The 20,256-nt window shown below is 40.6% G+C and overlaps 1 protein-coding gene across 1 annotated transcript in view; it reads left to right on the plus strand.

The window, feature by feature from the left end:
- LOC104679086 (golgin subfamily A member 6C-like) overlaps positions 1-20,256 on the plus strand; it is a 1,122,834-nt gene that overhangs the window by 317,573 nt on the left and 785,005 nt on the right.

Genomic DNA, 20,256 nt, shown 5'->3' on the forward strand with positions numbered 1-20,256 from the left:
AGCTCGCAAATATACCTTTGCAGAATCCACGAGAACAGTGTTAGCAAACTGTTCCAAGAAGGGAAGTGTGGAACTCTGTGTGATGAAGTCAGACATCAGAAAGCAATCTCTCAGAAAGTTTCTCTGTAGTTATTATGTGAGGACATTTCCTTTTTCACCATGGGCCCCGATGGGCTACCAAATATCACTTTCCAGATTCCACGAAAAGAGTGTTAGCAAACTGCTTCTTGACGCATAGGTTGTAACTCTTTGAGATGAATTCACAGATCAGAAAGAAGTTTCTCAGAAAGCTTCTTTTACGTGTTGAACGGATGAAATTTCGTTTATCAGCATAGGCCTCAATGCGATCCAAGGAAGCCCTTCTCAGCTTCCTCAAAGATACTGTTAATGGACTGCTCCACGAAACATAAGTGTAACTCTGTGAGATGAATTCACACATCACCAAGCAGTTTCTAAGGAAGCTTCTTTCTAATTTTCATCTGTGGATATTTCCTTTGTCACCGTAAGGTTCATTGCGCTACGAAATATCAAATTGCAGATTTCCAGAAAACTGTGTTAACAAACTGATCACTGAAGAGAAACGTGTAACTCTGTGAGTTGCATTCACACATGGCAATGCAGTTTCTCAGAAAGCTTCTCTTTAGTTATTATGTGAGGATAATTCCTTTTTCACCCTAGGCCTCACTGAGCTCGCAAATATACCTTTGCAGAATCCACGAGAACAGTGTTAGCAAACTGTTCCAAGAAGGGAAGGGTGGAACTCTGTGTGATGAAGTCACACATCAGAAAGCAATCTCTCAGAAAGTTTCTCTGTAGTTATTATGTGAGGACATTTCCTTTTTCACCATGGGCCCCGATGGGCTACCAAATATCACTTTCCAGATTCCACGAAAAGAGTGTTAACAAACTGCTTCTTGACGCATAGGTTGTAACTCTTTGAGATGAATTCACAGATCAGAAAGAAGTTTCTCAGAAAGCTTCTTTTACGTGTTGAACGGATGAAATTTCGTTTATCAGCATAGGCCTCAATGCGATTCAAGGAAGCCCTTCTCAGCTTCCTCAAAGATACTGTTAATGGACTGCTCCACGAAACATAAGTGTAACTCTGTGAGATGAATTCACACATCACGAGGAAGTTTCTAAGAAAGCTTCTTTCTAGTTTTCATCTGTGGATATTTCCATTGTCACCGTAAGGTTCATTGCACTATGAAATACCAAATTACAGATTTCCAGAAAACTGTGTTAACAAACTGATCACTGAAGAGAAACGTGTAACTCTGTGAGTTGCATTCACACATGGCAATGCAGTTTCTCAGAATGCTTCTCTTTAGTTATTATGTGAGGATAATTCCTTTTACTCCCTAGCCCTCAATGAGCTCCCAAATATACCTTTGCAGAATCCACGAGAACAGTGTTACCAAACTGTTCCAAGAAGGGAAGTGTGGAACTTTGTGTGATAATGTCACACATCAGAAAGCAATCTCTCAGAAAGTTTCTCTGTTGTTATGATGTGAGACATTTCCTTTTTCACCACCGGCCCCTATGGGCTACCAAATATCACTTTCCAGATTCCACGAAAAGAGTGTTAGCAAACTGCTTCTTGAGGCATAGGTTGTAACTCTGTGAGATGAATTCACAGATCAGAAAGAAGTTTCTCAGAAAGCTTCTTTCACGTTTTGAACGGATGAAATTTCCTTTATCAGCGTCGGCCTCAATGCGATCCAAGGAAGCCCTTCTCAGCTTCCTCAAAGACAGTGTTAATGGACTGCTCCACGAAACATAAGTGTAACTCTGTGAGATGAATTCACACATCACGAGGAAGTTTCTAAGAAAGCTTCTTTCTACTTTTTATCTGTGGATATTTCCTTTGTCACCGTAAGGTTCATTGCACTATGAAATACCAACTTGCAGATTTCCAGAAAACTGTGTAACAACCTGATCACTGAAGAGAAACGTGTAACTCTGTGAGTTGCATTCACACATGGCAATGCAGTTCCTCAGAAGGCTTCTTTCCAGTTTTAATCTGAGGATATTTCGTTATTCACCATATCCCTCAATGAGCTTCCAAATAACACTTTGCAGAATCCACGACAACAGTGTTAGCAAACTGTTCCAAGAAGGTAAGGGTGCAACTCTGTGTGATGAAGTCACATATCAGAAAGCAATCTCTCAGAAAGCTTCTCTCTAGTTCTTATGTGAGGATACTTCTATTTTCACCATGGGTCCTTATGGACTCCTAAATATCACTTTGCAAAATCCACGACAACAGTGTTACCAAACTGTTCCAAGAAGGGATGGGTGGAACTCTGTGTGATGAAGTCACACATCAGAAAGCAATCTCGCAGAAAGCTTCTCTGTACTTATTACGTGAGGATATTTCCTTTTTCACCGTGGGCCCCTATGGGCTCCCAAATATCACTTTGCAGTTTCCACGAAAAGAGTGTGAGCAGACTGCTCCTGAGGTCTAAGTTGTAAGTCTGTGAGATGATCTCACTGATCAGAAAGAAGTTTCTCAGAAAATTTCTTTCACGTTTTGTAGTGATGAAACTTCCTTAATCAGTGTAGGCCTCAATGATATCAGAGGAAGCTCTTCTCAGGTTCCTCAAAGACAGTGTTTTTGGACTGCTCCACGAAACATAAGTGTAACTCTGTGAGATGAATTCACACATCACCAAGAAGTTTCTGCGAAAGCCTCTTTCAAGTTTTCATCTGAAGATATTTGCTTTGTCACCGTAAGCTTCATTGCGCTATGAAGTATCTAATTGCAGATTTCCAGAAAACGGTGTTAACAAAGTGATCACTGAAGAGAAACGTGTAACTCTGTGAGGTGCATTCACACATGGCAATGCAGTTTCTCAGAAACCTTCTCTTTAGTTATTATGTGAGGATAATTCCTTATACTCCCTACCCCTCAATGAGCTCCCAAATATACCTTTGCAGAATCCACGAGAACAGTGTTAGCAAACTGTTCCAAGAAGGGATGTGTGGAACTTTGTGTGATAAAATCACACATCAGAAAGCAATCTCTCAGAAAGTTTCTCTGTTGTTATGATGTGAGACATTTCCTTTTTCACCACCGGCCCCTATGGGCTACCAAATATCACTTTCCAGATTCCACGAAAAGAGTGTTAGCAAACTGCTTCTTGAGGCCTAGGTTGTAACACTGTGAGATGAATTCACAGATCAGAAAGAAGTTTCTCAGAAAGCTTCTTTCACGTTTTGAACGGATCAAATTTCCTTTATCAGCGTCGGCCTCAATGCGATCCAAGGAAGCCCTTCTCAGCTTCCTCAAAGACAGTGTTAATGGACTGCTGCACAAAACATAAATGTAACTCGGTGAGATGAATTCACACATCACCAAGAAGTTTCTAGGAAAGCTTCTTTCTAGTTTTCATCTGTGGATATATCCTTTGTCACTGCAAGGTTCATTGTGCTTTGAAATACCAAATTGCAGATTTCCAGAAAACTGTGTTAACAAACTGATCACTGAAGAGAAACGTGTAACTATGTGAGTTGCACTCACACATGTCAATGCAGTTTCTCAGAAAGCTTCTCTTTAGTTATTATGTGAGGATAATTCCTTTTACTCCCAAGCCCTCCAAGAGCTCCCAAATATACCTTTGCAGAATCCACGAGAACAGTGTTAGCAAACTGTTCCAAGAAGGGAAGTGTAGAACTTTGTGTGATGAAGTCACACATCAGAAAGCAATCTCTCAGAAAGTTTCCCTGCAGTTATGATGTGAGGACATTTCCTTTTTCACCATGGGCCCCAAGGGGCTACCAAATATCACTTTCCAGATTCCACGAAAAGAGTGTTAGCAAACTGTTTCTTGAGGCATAGGTTGTAACTCTGTGAGATGAATTCACAGATCAGAAAGAAGTTTCTCAGAAAGCTTCTTTCACGTGTTGAACGGATGTAATTTCCTTTATCAGCGTAGGCCTCAATGCCATCCAAGGAAGCCTTTCTCAGCTTCCTCAAAGACAGTGTTAATGGAGTGCTCCACGAAACATAAGTGTAACTCTGTGAGATGAATTCACACATCACCAGGAAGTTTATAAGAAAGCTTCTTTCTACTTTTTGTCTGTGGATATTTCCTTTGTCACCGTCAGGTTCATTGCGCTATGAAATACCAAATTGCAGATTTCCGGAAAACTGTGTTAGCAAACTGATCACTGAAGAGAAACGTGTAACTCTGTGAGTTGCATTCACACATGGCAATGCAGTTTCTCAGAAAGCTTCTCTTTAGTTATTATGTGAGGATAATTCCTTTTTCACCTTAGTCCTCAAAGAACTCCCAAATATATCTTTGCAGAATCCACGACAACAGTGTTAGCAAACTGTTCCAAGAAGGGAAGTGTGGAACTCTGTGTGATGAAGTCACACATCAGAAAGCAATGTCTCAGAAAGTTTCTGTGTAGTTATGATGTGAGGACATTTCCTTTTTCACCATGGGCCCCTATGGGCTACCAAATATCACATTCCAGATCCCACGATAAGAGTGTTAGCAAACTGCTTCTTGAGGCATAAGTTGTAACTCTTTGAGATGAATTCACAGATCAGAAAGAATTTTCTCAGAAAGTTTCTTTCACGTTTTGAACGGATGAAATTTCCTTTATCAACGTATGCCTCAATGCGATCCAAGGAAGCCCTTCTCAGCTTCCTCAAAGACAGTGTTAATGGACTGCTCCATGAAACATAAGTTTAACTCTTTGAGATGAATTCACAGATCATAAAGAAGTTTCTCAGAAAGTTTCTTTCACGTTTTCAACGGATGAAATTTCCTTTATCAGCATAGGCCTCAATGCGATACAAGGAAGCCCTTCTCAGCTTCCTCAAAGACAGTGTTAATGTAGTGCTCCACGAAACATAAGTGTAACACTGTGAGATGAATTCACACATCACCAAGAAGTTTCTAAGAAAGCTTCTTTCCAGTTTTCATCTGCGGATATTTCCTTTGTCAACGGAACGTTCATTGCGCTATGAAATACCAAATTGCAGAATTCCAGAAAATTGCGTTAAGAAACTGATCACTGAAGAGAAACGTGTAACTCTGTGAGTTGCATTCACTCATTGCAAATGCACTTTCTCAGAAGGCTTCACTTTAGTTATTATGTGAGGATAATTCCTTTTTCATTCTAGCCCTCAATGAGATCCCAAATATACCTTTGCAGTATTCACGAGAACAGTGTTAGAAAACTGTTCCAAGAAGGGAAGGGTGGAACTCTGTGTGATGAAGTCACACGTCAGAAAGCAATCTCTCAGAAAGTTTCTCTGTAGTTATTATGTGAGGACATTTCCTTTTTCACTATGGGCCCCTGTGGGCTACCAAATATCACTTTCCAGATTCCTCGAAAAGAGTGTTAGCAAACTGCTTCTTGAGGCACAGGTTGTAACTCTGTGAGAAGAATTCACAGATCAGAAAGAAGTTTCTCAGAAACATTTTTTCACGTTTTGAATGGATAAAATTTCCTTTATCAGCGAAGGCCTCAATGCGATCCAAGGAAGCCCTTCTCAGCTTCCTCAAAGACAGTGTAAATGGACTGCTCCACGAAACATAAGTGTAACTTTGTGAGATGAATTCACACATCACCAACAAGTTTCTAAGAAAGCTTCGTTCTAGTTTTCATCTGCGGATATTTCCTTTGTCACCGTAACGTTCATTGCGCTATGAAATACCAAATTGCAGATTTCCAGTAAACTGTGTTAACAAACTGATGACTGAAGAGAGACGTGTAACTCTGTGAGTTGCATTCACACATGGCAATGCAGTTTCTCAGAAAGCTTCTCTTTAGTTATTATGTGAGGATAATTCCTTTTTCACCCGAGCCCTCAATGAGCCCCCATATATAACTTTGCAGAATCCACGAGATCAGTGTTAGCAAAGTGTTCCAAGAAGGGAAGTGTAGAACTTTGTGTGATGAAGTCACACATCAGAAAGCAATCTCTCAGAAAGTTTCTCTGTAGTTATTATGTGAGGACATTTCCTTTTTCACCATGGGCCCCTATGGGCTACCAAATATCACTTTCCAGATTCCACGAAAAGAGTGTTAGCAAACTGCTTCTTGAGGCATATTTAGTAACTCGGTGAGATGAATTCACAGATCAGAAAGAATTTTCTCAGAAAGCTTCTTTCACGTTTTGCGTGGATGAAATTTCCTTTATCAGCGTAGGCCTCAATGTGATCCAAGGAAGCCCTTCTCAGCTTCCTCAAAGACAGTGTTAATGGACAGCTCCACGAAACATATGTGTAACTATGTGAGATGAATTCACACATCACCAAGAAGTTTCTAAGAAAGCTTCTTTCTAGTTTTCATCTGTGGATATTTCCTTTGCCACCGTAAGGTTCATTGCGCTATGAAATACCAAATTGCAGATTTCCAGAAAACGTTTTTAACAAACTGATCACTGAAGAGAAACGTGTAACTCTGTGAGTTGCATTCACACATGGCAATGCCGTTTCTCAGAAAGCTTCTCTTTAGTTATTATGTGAGGATAATTCCTTTTTCACCCTAGCCTTCAATGAGCTCCCAAATACACCTTTGCAGAATCCACGAGAACAGTGTTAGCAAACTGTTCCAAGAAGGGAAGGGTGGAACTCTGTGTGATGAAGTCACACATCAGAAAGCAATCTCTCAGAAAGTTTCTCTGTAGTTATTATGTGAGGACATTTCCTTTTTCACCATGGGCCCCTATGGGCTACCAAATATCACTTTCCAGATTCCACGAAAAGAGTGTTAGCAAACTGCTTCTTGAGGCATAGTTTGTAACTGTGTGAGATGAATTCACAGATCAGAAAGAAGTTTCTCAGAAAGCTTCTTTCACGTTTTGAACGGATGAAAAGTCCTATATCAGCGTAGGCCTCAATGCGATCCAAGGAAGCCCTTCTCAGGTCCCTCAAAGACAGTGTTAACGGACTGCTCCACGAAACATAAATGTAACTCTGTGAGATGAATTCACACATCACCAAGAAGTTTCTAAGAAAGCTTCTTTCTAGTTTTCTTCTGTGGATATTTCCTTTGTCACCGTCAGGTTCATTGCGCTATGAAATACCAAATTGCAGATTTCCGGAAAACTGAGTTAACAAACTAATCACTGAACAGAAACGTGTAACTCTGGGAGTTGCATTCACACATGGCAATGCAGTTTCTCAGAAAGCTTCTCTTTAGTTGTTATGTGAGGATAATTCCTTTTTCACCCTAGCCCTCAATGAGCACCCAAATATACCTTTGCAGAATCCACGAGAACAGTGTTAGCAAACTGTTCCATGAAGGGACGTGGGGAACTCTGTGTGATGAAGTCACACATCAGAAAGCAATCTCTCAGATAGTTTCTCTGTAGTTATTATGTGAGGACATTTCCTTTTTCACCATGGACCCCTACGGGCGCCCAAATATCACTTTCCAGATTCCACGAAAAGAGTGTTAGCAAACTGCTTCTTGACCCATAGGTTGGAACTCTGTGAGATGAATTCACAGATCAGAAAGAAGTTTCTCAGAAAGCTTCTTTCAGGTTTTGAACGGATGAAATGTCCTTTATCAGGGTAGGCCTCGATGCCTTCCAAGGAAGCCCTTCTCAGCTTCCTCAAAGACAGTGTTAATTTACTGCTCCAGGAAACATAAGTGTAACTCTGTTAGAAGAATTCACACATCACCAAGAAGTTTCTAAGAAAGCTTCTTTCTAGTTGTCATCTCTGGATATTTCCTTTGTCACCGTCAGGTTCATTGCGCTATGAAATACCAAATTGCAGATTTCCAGAAAACTGTGCTACAAACTGATCACTGAAGAGACACGTGTAACTCTGTGAGTTGCATTCCCACATGGCAATGCAGTTTCTCAGAAAGCTTCTCTTTAGTTGTTATGTGAGGATAATTCCTTTTTCACCCTAGACCTCAATGAGCTCCCAAATATACCTTTGCAGAATCCACGAGAACAGTGTTAGTAAACTGTTCCAAGAAGGGAAGGGTGGAACTCTGTGTGATGAAGTCACACATCAGAAAGCAATCTCTCAGAAAGTTTCTCTGTAGATATTATGTGAGGACATTTACTTTTTCACCATGGGCCCCTATGGGCTACCAAATATCACTTTCCAGATTCCACGAAAAGAGTGTTAACACACTGCCTCTTGAGGCATAGGTTGTAACTCTGTGAGATGAATTCACAGATCAGAAAGAAGTTTCTCAGAAAGCTTCTTTCACGTTTTGAACGGATGAAATGTCCTTTATCAGCGTAGGCCTCAATGCGATACAAGGAAGCCCTTCTCAGCTTCCTCAAAGACAGTGTTAATGGACTGCTCCACGAAACATATGTGTAACTCCGTGAGATGAATTCACACATCACCAAGAAGTTTCAAAGAAAGCTTCTTTCTAGTTTTCATCTCTGGATATTTCCTTTGTCACCGTCCGGTTCATTGCGCTATGAAATACCAAATTGCAGATTTCCAGAAAACTGTGTTAACAAACTGATCACTGAAGAGAAACGTGTAACTCTGTGAGTTGCATTCACACATGGCAATGCAGTTTCTCAGAAAGCTTCTCTTTAGTTGTTATGTGACGATAATTCCGTTTTCACCCTAGCCCTCAATGAGCTCCCAAAAATACCTTTGCAGAATCCACGAGAACAGTGTTAGCAAACTGTTCCAAGAAGGGAAGGGTGGAACTCTGTGTGATGAAGTCACACATCAGAAAGCAATCTCTCAGAAAGTTTCTCTGTAGTTATTATGCGAGGACATTTCCATTTTCACCATGGGCCCCTAAGGGCTACCAAATATCACTTTCCAGATTCCAAGAAAAGAGTGTTAGCAAACTGCTTCTTGAGGCATAGGTTGTAACTCTGTGAGATGAATTCACAGATCAGAAAGAAGTTTCTCAGAAAGCTTCTTTCACGTTTTGAACGGATGAAATGTCCTTTATCAGCGTAGGCCTCAATGCGATACAAGGAAGCCCTTCTCAGCTTCCTCAAAGACAGTGTTAATGGACTGCTCCACGAAACATATGTGTAACTCCGTGAGATGAATTCACACATCACCAAGAAGTTTCAAAGAAAGCTTCTTTCTAGTTTTCATCTCTGGATATTTCCTTTGTCACCGTCCGGTTCATTGCGCTATGAAATACCAAATTGCAGATTTCCAGAAAACTGTGTTAACAAACTGATCACTGAAGAGAAACGTGTAACTCTGTGAGTTGCATTCTCCCATGGCAATGCAGTTTCTCAGAAAGCTTCTCTTTAGTTGTTATGTGAGGATAATTCGTTTTTCACCATAGCCCTCAATGAGCGCCTAAATATACCTTTGCAGAATCCACGAGAACAGTGTTAGCAAACTGTTCCAAGAAGGGAAGGGTGGAACTCTGTGTGATGAAGTCACACATCAGAAAGCAATCTCTCAGAAAGTATCTCTGTAGTTATTATATGAGGACATTTCCTTTTTCACCATGGGCCCCTATGGGCCACCAAATATCACTTTCCAGATTCCACGAAAAGAGTGTTAGCAAACTGCTTCTTGAGGCATTGGTTGTAACTCCGTGAGATGAATTCACAGATCAGAAAGAAGTTTCTTAGAAGGCTTCTTTCACGTTTTGAATGGGTGAAATATCCTTTATCAGCGTAGGCCTCAATGCGATCCAAGGAAGCCCTTCTCAGCTTCCTCAAAGACAGTGTTAATGGACTGCTCCACGAAACATAAGTGTAACTCTGTGAGATGAATTCACACATCACCAAGAAATTTCTAAGAAAGCTTCCTTCCTGTTTCATCTGTGGATATTTCCTTTGTCACCGTAAGGTTCATTGCGCTATGAAATACCAAATTGCAGGTTTCCAGGAAACTGTGTTAACAAACTGATCACTGAAGAGAAACGTGGAACACTGTGAGTTGCATTCACACATGGCAATGCGGTTTCTCAGAAAGCTTCTCTTTAGTTATTATGTGAGGATAAGTCCTTTTTCACCCTAGCCCTCAATGTGCTCCAAATATACCTTTGCATAATCCGGGAGAACAGTGTTAGCAATCTGTTCCAAGAAGGGAATGGTGGAACTCTCAGTGATGAAGTCACACATCAGAAAGCAATCTCTCAGAAAGTTTCTCTGTAGTTATTATGTGAGGACATTTCCTTTTTCACCATGGGTCCCAATGGGCTACCAAATATCACTTTCCAGATTGCACGAAAAGAGTGTTAGCAAACTGCTTCTTGAGGCATAGGTTGTAACTCTGTGAGATGAATTCACAGATCAGAAAGAAGTTTCTCAGAAAGCTTCTTTCACGTTTTGAACGGATTAAATTTCCTTTATCAGCGTAGACCTCAATGCGATCCAAGGAAGCCCTTCTCAGCTTCCTCAAAGTCAGTGTTAATGGACTGCTCCACGAAACATAAGTGTAACTCTGTGAGATGAATTCACACATCACCAGGAAGTTTCTAAGAAAGCTTCCTTCCAGTTTTCATCTGTGGATATTTCCTTTGTCACCGTAGGATTCATTACACTATGAAATACCAAATTGCAGATTTCCAGAAAACTGTGTTAACAAACTGATCACTGAAGACATACGTGTAACTCTGTGAGTTGCAGTCACACATGGCAATGCAGTTTCTCAGAAAGCTTCTCTTTAGTTATTATGTGAGGATAATTCCTTTTTCACCATAGCCCTCAATGAGCTCCCAAATATACCTTTGCAGAATCCACGAGAAGAGTGTTAGCAAACTGTCCCAAGAAGGGAAGTGTGGAACTCTGTGTGATGAAGTCACACATCAGAAAGTAATCTCTCAGAATGTTTCTCTGTAGTTATTATGTGAGGATATTTCCTTTTTCACAATGGGCCCTATGGGCTACCAAATATCACTTTCCAGATTCCACGAAAAGAGTGTTAGCAAACTTCTTCTTGAGGCATAGATTGTAACTCTCTGAGATGAATTCACAGATCAGAAAGAAGTTCTCAGAAAGCTTCTTTCACGTGTTGAACGAATGAAATTTCCTTTATCAGCGTAGGCCTCAATGCGATCCAAGGAAGCCCTTCTCAGCTTCCTCAAAGACAGTGTTAATGGACTGCTCCACTGAAACATAAGTGTAACTCTGTGATATGAATTCACACATCACCAAGACGTTTCTAAGACAGCTTCTTTCCAGTTTTCATCTGTGGATATTTCCATTGTCACCGTCAGTTTCATTGCGCAATGAAATACCAAATTGCAGATTTCCAGAAAACTGTGTTAACAAACTGATCACTAAAGAGAAACATGTAACTCTGTGAGTTGCATTCACACATGGCAATGCAGTTTCTCAGAAAGCTTCTCTTTAGTTATTCTGTGAGGATAATTCCTTTTTCACCCTAGCCCTCAATGAGCTCCCAAATATACCTTTGCAGAATCCACGAGAACAGTGTTAGCAAACTGTTCCAAGAAGGGAAGGGTGGAAATCTGTGTGATGAAGTCACACATCAGAAAGCAATCTCTCAGAAAGTTTCTCTGTAGTTATTATGTGAGCACATATCCTTTTTCACCATGGACCCCTATGGGCTACCAAATATCACTTTCCAGATTCCACGAAAAGAGTGTTAGCAAACTGCTTCTTGAGGCATAGGTTGTAACTCTGTGAGATGAATTCACAGATCAGAAAGAAGTTTCTCAGAAAGCTTCTTTCACGTTTTGAACGGATGAAATTTCCTTTATCAGCGTAGGCCTCAATGCGATCCAAGGAAGCCCTTCTCAGCTTCCTCAAAGACAGTGTTAATGGACTGCTCCACGAAACATAAGTGTAACTCTGTGAGATGAATTCACACATCACCAAGAAGTTTCTAAGAAAGCTTCTTTCCTAGTTTTCATCTGTGGATATTTCCTTTGTCACTGTAAGGTTCATTGCACTAATGAAATACCAAATTGCAGATTTCCAGAAAACTGTGTTAACAAACTGATCACTGAAGAGAAACGTGTAACTCTGTGAGTTGCATTCACACATGGCAATGCAGTTTCTCAGAAGCTTCTCTTTAGTTATTATGTGAGGATAATTCCTTTTTCACCCTAGCCCTCAATGAGCTCCCAAATATACCTTTGCAGAATCCACGAGAACAGTGTTAGCAAACTGTTCCAAGAAGGGAAGGGTGGAACTGTGTGTGATGAAGTCACACATCAGAAAGCAATCTCTCAGAAAGTTTCTCTGTAGTTATTATGTGAGGACATTTCCTTTTTCACCATGGGTCCCAATGGGCTACCAAATATCACTTTCCAGATTGCACGAAAAGAGTGTTAGCCAACTGCTTCTTGAGGCATAGGTTGTAACTCTGTGAGATGAATTCACAGATCAGAAAGAAGTTTCTCAGAAAGCTTCTTTCACGTTTTGAACGGATGAAATTTCCTTTATCAGCATAGGCCTCAATGCGATCCAAGGAAGCCCTTCTCAGCTTCCTCAAAGACAGTGTTAATGGACTGCTCCACGAAACATAAGTGTAACTCTGTGAAATGAATTCACACATCACCAAAAGTTTCCAAGAAAGCTTCATTCCAATTTTCATCTGTGGATATATCCTTTGTCACCGTAAGGTTCATTGCGCAATGAAATACCAAATTGCAGATTTCCAGAAAACTGTGTTAACAAACGGATCACTGAAGAGAAACGTGTAACTTTGTGAGTTGCATTCACACATGGCAATGCGGTTTCTCAGAAAGCTTCTCCTTAGTTATTATGTGAGGATAATTTCTTTTTCCTTTTTCACTTCCTTAGCCCTCAATGAGCTCCCAAATATACCTTTGCAGAATCCATGAGAACAGGGTTAGCAAACTGTTCCACGATGGGAAGGGTGGAACTCTGTGTGATGAAGTCACACATCAGAAAGCAATCTCTCAGAAAGTTTCTCTATAGTTATTATGTGAGGACATTTCCTTTTTCACCATGGTCCCCTATGGGCTACCAAATATCACTTTCCAGATTCCACGAAAAGAGTGTTAGCAAACTGCTTCTTGAGGCATAGGTTGTAACTGTGTGAGATGAATTCGCAGATCAGAAAGAAGTTTCTCAGAAAGCTTCTTTCACGTTTTGAACGGATGAAATTTCCTTTATCAGCGTAGGCCTCAATGCGATCCAAGGAAGCCCTTCTCAGCTTCCTCAAAGACAGTGTTACCGGACTGCTCCACGAAGCATAAGTGTAACTCTGTGAGATGAATTCACACATCACCAAGAAGTTTCTAAGAAAGCTTCTTTCTAGTTTTCATCTGTGGATATTTCCTTTGTCACCGTAAGGTTCAATGCGCTATGAAATACCAAATTGCAGATTTCCAGAAAACTGTGTTAACAAACTGATCACTGAAGAGAAACGTGTAACTCTATGAGTTGCATTCACACATGGCAATGCGGTTTCTCAGAAAGCTTCTCTTTAGTTATTATGTGAGGATAATTCCTTTTTCACCCTAGCCCTCAGTGAGCTCCCAAATATACCTTTGCAGAATCCACGAGAACAGTGTTAGCAAACTGTTCCAAGAAGGGAAGGGTGGAACTCTGTGTGATGAAGTCACACATCAGAAAGCAATCTCTCAGAAAGTTTCTCTGTAGTTATAATGTGAGGACATTTCCTTTTTCACCACGGGCCACTATGGGCTACCAAATATCACTTTCCAGATTCCACGAAAAGAGTGTTAGCAAACTGCTTCTTGAGGCATAGGTTGTAACTCTGTGAGATGAATTCACAGATCAGAAAGAAGTTTCTCAGAAAGATTCTTTCACGTTTTGAACGGATGAAATTTCCTTTTTCAGCGTAGGCCTCAATGCGATCCAAGGAAGCCCTTCTCAGCTTCCTCAAAGACAGTGTTAATGGACTGCTCCACGAAACATAAGTGTAACTCTGTGAGATGAATTCACACATCACCAAGAAGTTTCTAAGAAAGCTTCTTTCCACTTTTCATCTGTGGATATTTCCTTTGTCACCGTAAGGTTCATTGCGCTATGTAATACCAAATTGCAGATTTCCAGAAAACTGTGTTAACAAACTGATCACTGAAGAGAAACGTGTAACTCTGTGAGTTGCATTCACACATGGCAATGCAGTTTCTCAGAAGCTTCTCTTTAGTTATTTGTGAGGATAATTCCTTTTCCACCCTCGCCCTCAATGAGCTCCCAAATATACCTTTGCAGAATCCACGAGATAAGTGTTAGCAAACTGTTCCAAGAAGGGAAGGGTGGAACTCTGTGTGATGAAGTCACACATCAGAAAGCAATCTCTCAGAAAGTTTCTCCGTAGTTAGTATGTGAGGACAATTCCTTTTTCACCATGGGCAACTATGTGCTACCAAATATCACTTTCCAGATTCCACGAAAAGAGTGTTAGCAAACTGCTTCTTGAGGCATAGGTTGTAACTTTGTGAGATGAATTCACAGATCAGAAAGAAGTTTCTCAGAAAGCTTCTTTCTTGTGTTGAACGGATGAAATTTCCTTCATTAGCGTAGGCCTCAATGCGATCCAAGGAAGCCCTTCTCAGCTTCCTCAAAGACAGTGTTAATGGACTGCTCCACGAAACATAAGTGTAACTCTGTGAGATGAATTCACACATCAGCAAAAAGTTTCTAAGAAAGCTTCTTTAAAGTTTTCATCTGTGGATATTTCCTTTGTCACCGTAAGGTTCATTTCGCTATGTAATACCAAATTGCAGATTTCCAGAAAACTGTGCTAACAAACTGATCACTGAAGAGAAACGTGTAACTCTGTGAGTTGCATTCACACCTGGCAATGCAGTTTCTCAGAAAGCTTCTCTTTAGTTATTCTGTGAGGATAATTCCTTTTTCACCCTAGCCCTCAATGAGCTCCCAAATATACCTTTGCAGAATCCACGAGAACATTGTTAGGAAACTGTTCCAAGAAGGGAAGAGTGGAACTCTGTGTGATGAAGTCACACAACAGAAAGCAATCTCTCAGAAAGTTTCTCTGTAGTTATTATGTGAGGACTATTCATTTTTCACCTTGGGCAACTATGGGCTACCAAATATCACTTTCCAGATTCCACGAAAAGAGTGTTAGGAAACTGCTTCTTGAGGCATAGGTTGTAACTCTGTGAGGTGAATTCACAGATCAGAAAGAAGTTTCTCAGAAAGCTTCTTCCACGTGTTGAACGGATGAAATTTCCTTGATCAGCGTAGGCCTCAATGCGATCCAAGGAAGCCCTTCTCAGCTTCCTCAAAGACAGTGTGAATGGACTGCTCCACCAAACATAAGTGTAACTCTATGAGATGAATTCACACATCACCAAGAAGTTTCTAAGAAAGCTTCTTTCTAGTTTTCATCTGTGGATATTTCCTTTGTCACCGTCAGGTTCATTGCGCTATGAAAGAGCAAATTGCAGATATCCAGAAAACTGTGTTAACAAACTGATCACTGAAGAGAAACGTGTAATTAGGTGAGTTGCATTCACACATGGCCATGAAGTTTCTCAGAAAGCTTCTCTTTAGTTATAATGTGAGGATAATTCCTTCATCACCCTCGCCCACAATGAGCTCCCAAATATACCTTTGCAGAATCCACGAGAACAGTGACAGCAAACTGTTCCAAGAAGCGAAGGGTGGAACTGTGTGTGATGAAGTCACACATCAGAAAGCAATCTCTCAAAAAGTATCTCTGTAGTTATTATGTGAGGACATTTCCTTTTTCACCATGGGCCCCTACGGGCCACCAAATATCACTTTCCAGATTCCACGAAAAGAGTGTTAGCAAACTGCTTCTTGAGGCATAGGTTGTAACTCTGTGAGATGAATTCACAGATCAGAAAGAAGTTTCTCAGAAAGCTTCTTTCACGTTTGGAATGGTGAAATTTCCTTTATCAGCGTAGGCCTCAATGCGATCCAAGGAAGCCCTTCTCAGCTTCCTCAAAGACAGTGTTAATGGACTGCTCCACGAAACATAAGTGTAACTCTGTGAGATGAATTCACACATCACCAAGAAGTTTCTAAGAAAGCTTCCTTCCTGTTTCATCTGTGGATATTTCCTTTGTCACCGTAAGGTTCATTGCGCTATGAAATACCAAATTGCAGATTTCCAGAAAACTGTGTTAACAAACTGATCACTGAAGAGAAGCGTGTAACACTGTGAGTTGCATTCACACATGGCAATGCGGTTTCTCAGAAAGCTTCTCTTTAGTTATTATGTGAGGATAAGTCCTTTTTCACCCTAGCCCTCAATGTGCTCCAAATATACCTTTGCAGAATCCAGGAGAACAGTGTTAGCAAACTGTTCCAAGAGGGAAGGGTGGAACTCTCTGTGATGAAGACACATATCAGAAACCCATCTCTCAGAAAGTTTCTCTGTAGTTATTATGTGAGGATATTTCCTTTTTCACCATGGGCCCCTATGGGCTACCAAATATCACATTCCAGATTCCACGAAAGAGTGTCAGCAAACTGCTTCTTGAGGCATAGTTTGTAACTCTGTGAGATGAATTCACAGATCAGAAAGCAGTTTCTCAGAAAGCTTCTTTCACTTGTTGAACGGATTAAATTTCCTTTATCAGCGTAGGCCTCAATGCGATCCAAGGAACCCCTTCTCAGCTTCCTCAAAGACAGTGTTAATGGTCTGCTCCACGAAACATAAGTGTAACTCTGTGAGATGTATTCACACATCACCAATTAGTTTCTATGAAAGCTTCTTTCCAGTTTTCATCTGTGGATATTTCCTTTGTCACCGTAAGGTTCATTGCGCTATGAAATACCAAATTGCAGATTTCCAGAAAACTGTGTTAACAAACTGATCACTGAAGAGAAACGTGTAACTCTGTGAGTTGCATTCACACATGGCAATGCGGTTTCTCAGAAATCTTCTCCTTAGTTATTATGTGAGGATGATTCCTCTTCCTTTTCACTTCCTTAGCCCTCAATGAGCTCCCAAATATACCTTTGCAGAATCCACGAGAACAGTGTTAGCAAACTGTTCCAAGAAGGGAAGTGTGGAACTCTGTGTGATGAAGTTACACATCAGAAAGCAATCTCTCAATAAGTTTCTCTGTAGTTATTATGTGAGGACAATTCCTTTTTCACCATGGGCAACTATGGGCTACCAATTATCACTTTCCAGATACCACGAAAAGAGTGTCAGCAAATTGCTTCTTGAGGCATAGGTTGTAACTCTGTGAGATGAATTCACAGTTCAGAAAGAAGTTTCTCAGAAAGCTTCTTTCACGTGTTGAACGGATGAAATTTCCTTTATCAGCGTAGGCCTCAATGCGAACCAAGGAAGCCCTTCTCATCTTCCTCAAAGACAGTGTAAATGGACTGCTCCACGAAACATAACTGTAACTCTGTGAGATGAATTCACACATCACCAAGAAGTTTCTAAGAAAGCTTCTTTCCAGTTTTCATCTGTGGATATTTCCTTTGTCACTGTAAGGTGCATTTCGCTAAGAAATACCAAATTGCAGTTTTCCAGAAAACTGTGTTAACAAACTGATCACTGAAGAGAAACTTGTAACTCTATGACTTGCATTCACACCTGTCAATGCAGTTTCTCGGAAAGCTTCTCTTTAGTTATTCTGTGAGGATAATTCCTTGTTCACCCTAGCCCTCAATGAGCTCCCAAATATACCTTTGCGGAATCCACGACAACATTGTGAGCAAACTGTTAAAAGAAGGGAATGGTGGAACTCTGTGTGATGAAGTCACACATCAGAAAGCACTCTCTCAGAAAGTTTCTCTGTAGTTATTATGTGAGGACATTTCCTTTTTCACCATGGGCCCCTATGGGCTACCAAATATCACTTTCCAGGTTCCACGAAAAGAGTGTTTGCAAACTGCTTCTTGAGGCATAGGTTGTAACTCTGTGAGATGAATTCACAGATCAGAAGGAAGTTTCTCAGAAAGCTTCCTTCACGTTTTGAACGGATAAAATATCCTTTATCAGCGTAGGCCTCATTGCGATCCATGGAAGCCCTTCTCAGCTTCCTAAAAGATAGTGTCAATGGACTGCTCCACGAAACATAAGTGTAACTCTGTAAAATGAATTCACACATCACCAAGAAGTTTCTAAGAAAGCTTCTTTCTAGTTTTCATCTGTGGATATTTCCTTTGTCACCGTAAGGTTCATTGCGCTATGAAATACCAAATTGCAGATTTCCAGAAAACTGTGTTAACAAACTGATCACTGAAGAGAAACGTGTAACTCTGTGAGTTGCATTCACTCATGGCATTGCAGTTTTTCGGAAAGCTTCTCTTTAGTTATTTTGTGAGGATAATTCCTTTTCCACCCTCGCCCTCAATGAGCTCCCAAATATACCTTTGCAGAATCCACGAGAAAAGTGTTAGCAAACTGTTCCAAGAAGGGAAGGGTGGAACTCTGTGTGATGAAGTCACACATCAGAAAGCAATCTCTCAGAAAGTTTCTCCGTAGTTAGTATGTGAGGACAATTCCTTTTTCACATTGGGCAACTATGTGCTACCAAATATCACTTTCCAGATTCCACGAAAAGAGTGTTAGCAAACTGCTTCTTGAGGCATAGGTTGTAACTTTGTGAGAAGTATTCACAGATCAGAAAGAAGTTTCTCAGAAAGCTTCTTTCTTGTGTTGAACGGATGAAATTTCCTTCATTAGCGTAGGCCTCAATGCGATCCAAGGAAGCCCTTCTCAGCTTCCTCAAAGACAGTGTTAATGGACTGCTCCACGAAACATAAGTGTAACTCTGTGAGATGAATTCACACATCAGCAAAAAGTTTCTAAGAAAGCTTCTTTAAAGTTTTCATCTGTGGATATTTCCTTTGTCACCGTAAGGTTCATTTCGCTATGTAATACCAAATTGCAGATTTCCAGAAAACTGTGCTAACAAACTGATCACTGAAGAGAAACGTGTAACTCTGTGAGTTGCATTCACACATGGCAATGCAGTTTCTCAGAAAGCTTCTCTTTAGTTATTCTGTGAGGATAATTCCTTTTACACCCTAGCCCTCAATGAGCTCCCAAATATACCTTTGCAGAATCCACGAGAACAGTGTTAGCAAACTGTTCCAAGAAGGGAAGTGTGGAACTCTGTGTGATGAAGTCACACATCAGAAAGCAATCTCTCAATAAGTTTCTCTGTAGTTATTATGTGAGGACAATTCCTTTTTCACCATGGGCAACTATGGGCTACCAAATATCACTTTCCAGATACCACGAAAAGAGTGTCAGCAAATTGCTTCTTGAGGCATAGGTTGTAACTCTGTGAGATGAATTCACAGTTCAGAAAGAAGTTTCTCAGAAAGCTTCTTTCACGTGTTGAACGGATGAAATATCCTTTATCAGCGTAGGCCTCAATGCGATCCATGGAAGCCCTTCTCAGCTTCCTAAAAGATAGTGTCAATGGACTGCTCCACGAAACATAAGTGTAACTCTGTAAAATGAATTCAAACATCACCAAGAAGTTTCTAAGAAAGCTTCTTTCTAGTTTTCATCTGTGGATATTTCCTTTGTCACCGTAAGGTTCATTGCGCTATGAAATACCAAATTGCAGATTTCCAGAAAACTGTGTTAACAAACTGATCACTGAAGAGAAACGTGTAACTCTGTGAGTTGCATTCACTCATGGCATTGCAGTTTTTCGGAAAGCTTCTCTTTAGTTATTCTGTGAGCATAATTCCTTTTTCACTCTAGCCCTCAATGAGCTCCCAAATATACCTTTGCAGAATCCACGACAACAGTGTTAGCAAACTGTTCCAAGAAGGGAAGGGTGGAACTCTGTGTGATGAAGTCACACATCAAAAAGCAATCTCTCAGAAAGTTTCTCTGTAGTTATTATGGGAGGACATTTCCTTTTTAACCATGGGCCCCTATGGGCTACCAAATATCACTTTGCAGATTCCACGAAAAGAGTGTTAGCAAACTGCTTCTTTAGGCATAGTTGTAACTCTCTGAGTTGAATTCACAGATCAGAAAGAAGTTTCTCAGAAAGCTTCTTTCACGTGTTGAACGGATGAAATTTCCTTCATTAGCGTAGGCCTCAATGCGATCCAAGGAAGCCCTTCTCAGATTCCTCAAAGACAGTGTTAATGGACTGCTCCACGAAACATAAGTGTAACTCTGTGAGATGAATTCACACATCACCAAAAACTTTCTAAGAAAGCTTTTTTCCAGTTTTCATCTGTGGATATTTCCTTTGTCAACCTAAGGTTCATTGTGCTATGAAATACCAAATTGCAGATTTCCAGAGAACTGTGTTAGCAAGCTGATCACTGAAGAGAAACGTGTAACTCTGTGAGTGGCACTCACACATGGCAATGCAGTTTCTCGGAAGGCTTCTCTTTAGTTATTTTGTGAGGATAATTCCTATTCCACC

The sequence above is a fragment of the Rhinopithecus roxellana genome, chromosome 5 (genome assembly GCF_007565055.1).
Source record: "Rhinopithecus roxellana isolate Shanxi Qingling chromosome 5, ASM756505v1, whole genome shotgun sequence".
Classification (NCBI taxonomy): domain Eukaryota; kingdom Metazoa; phylum Chordata; class Mammalia; order Primates; family Cercopithecidae; genus Rhinopithecus; species Rhinopithecus roxellana.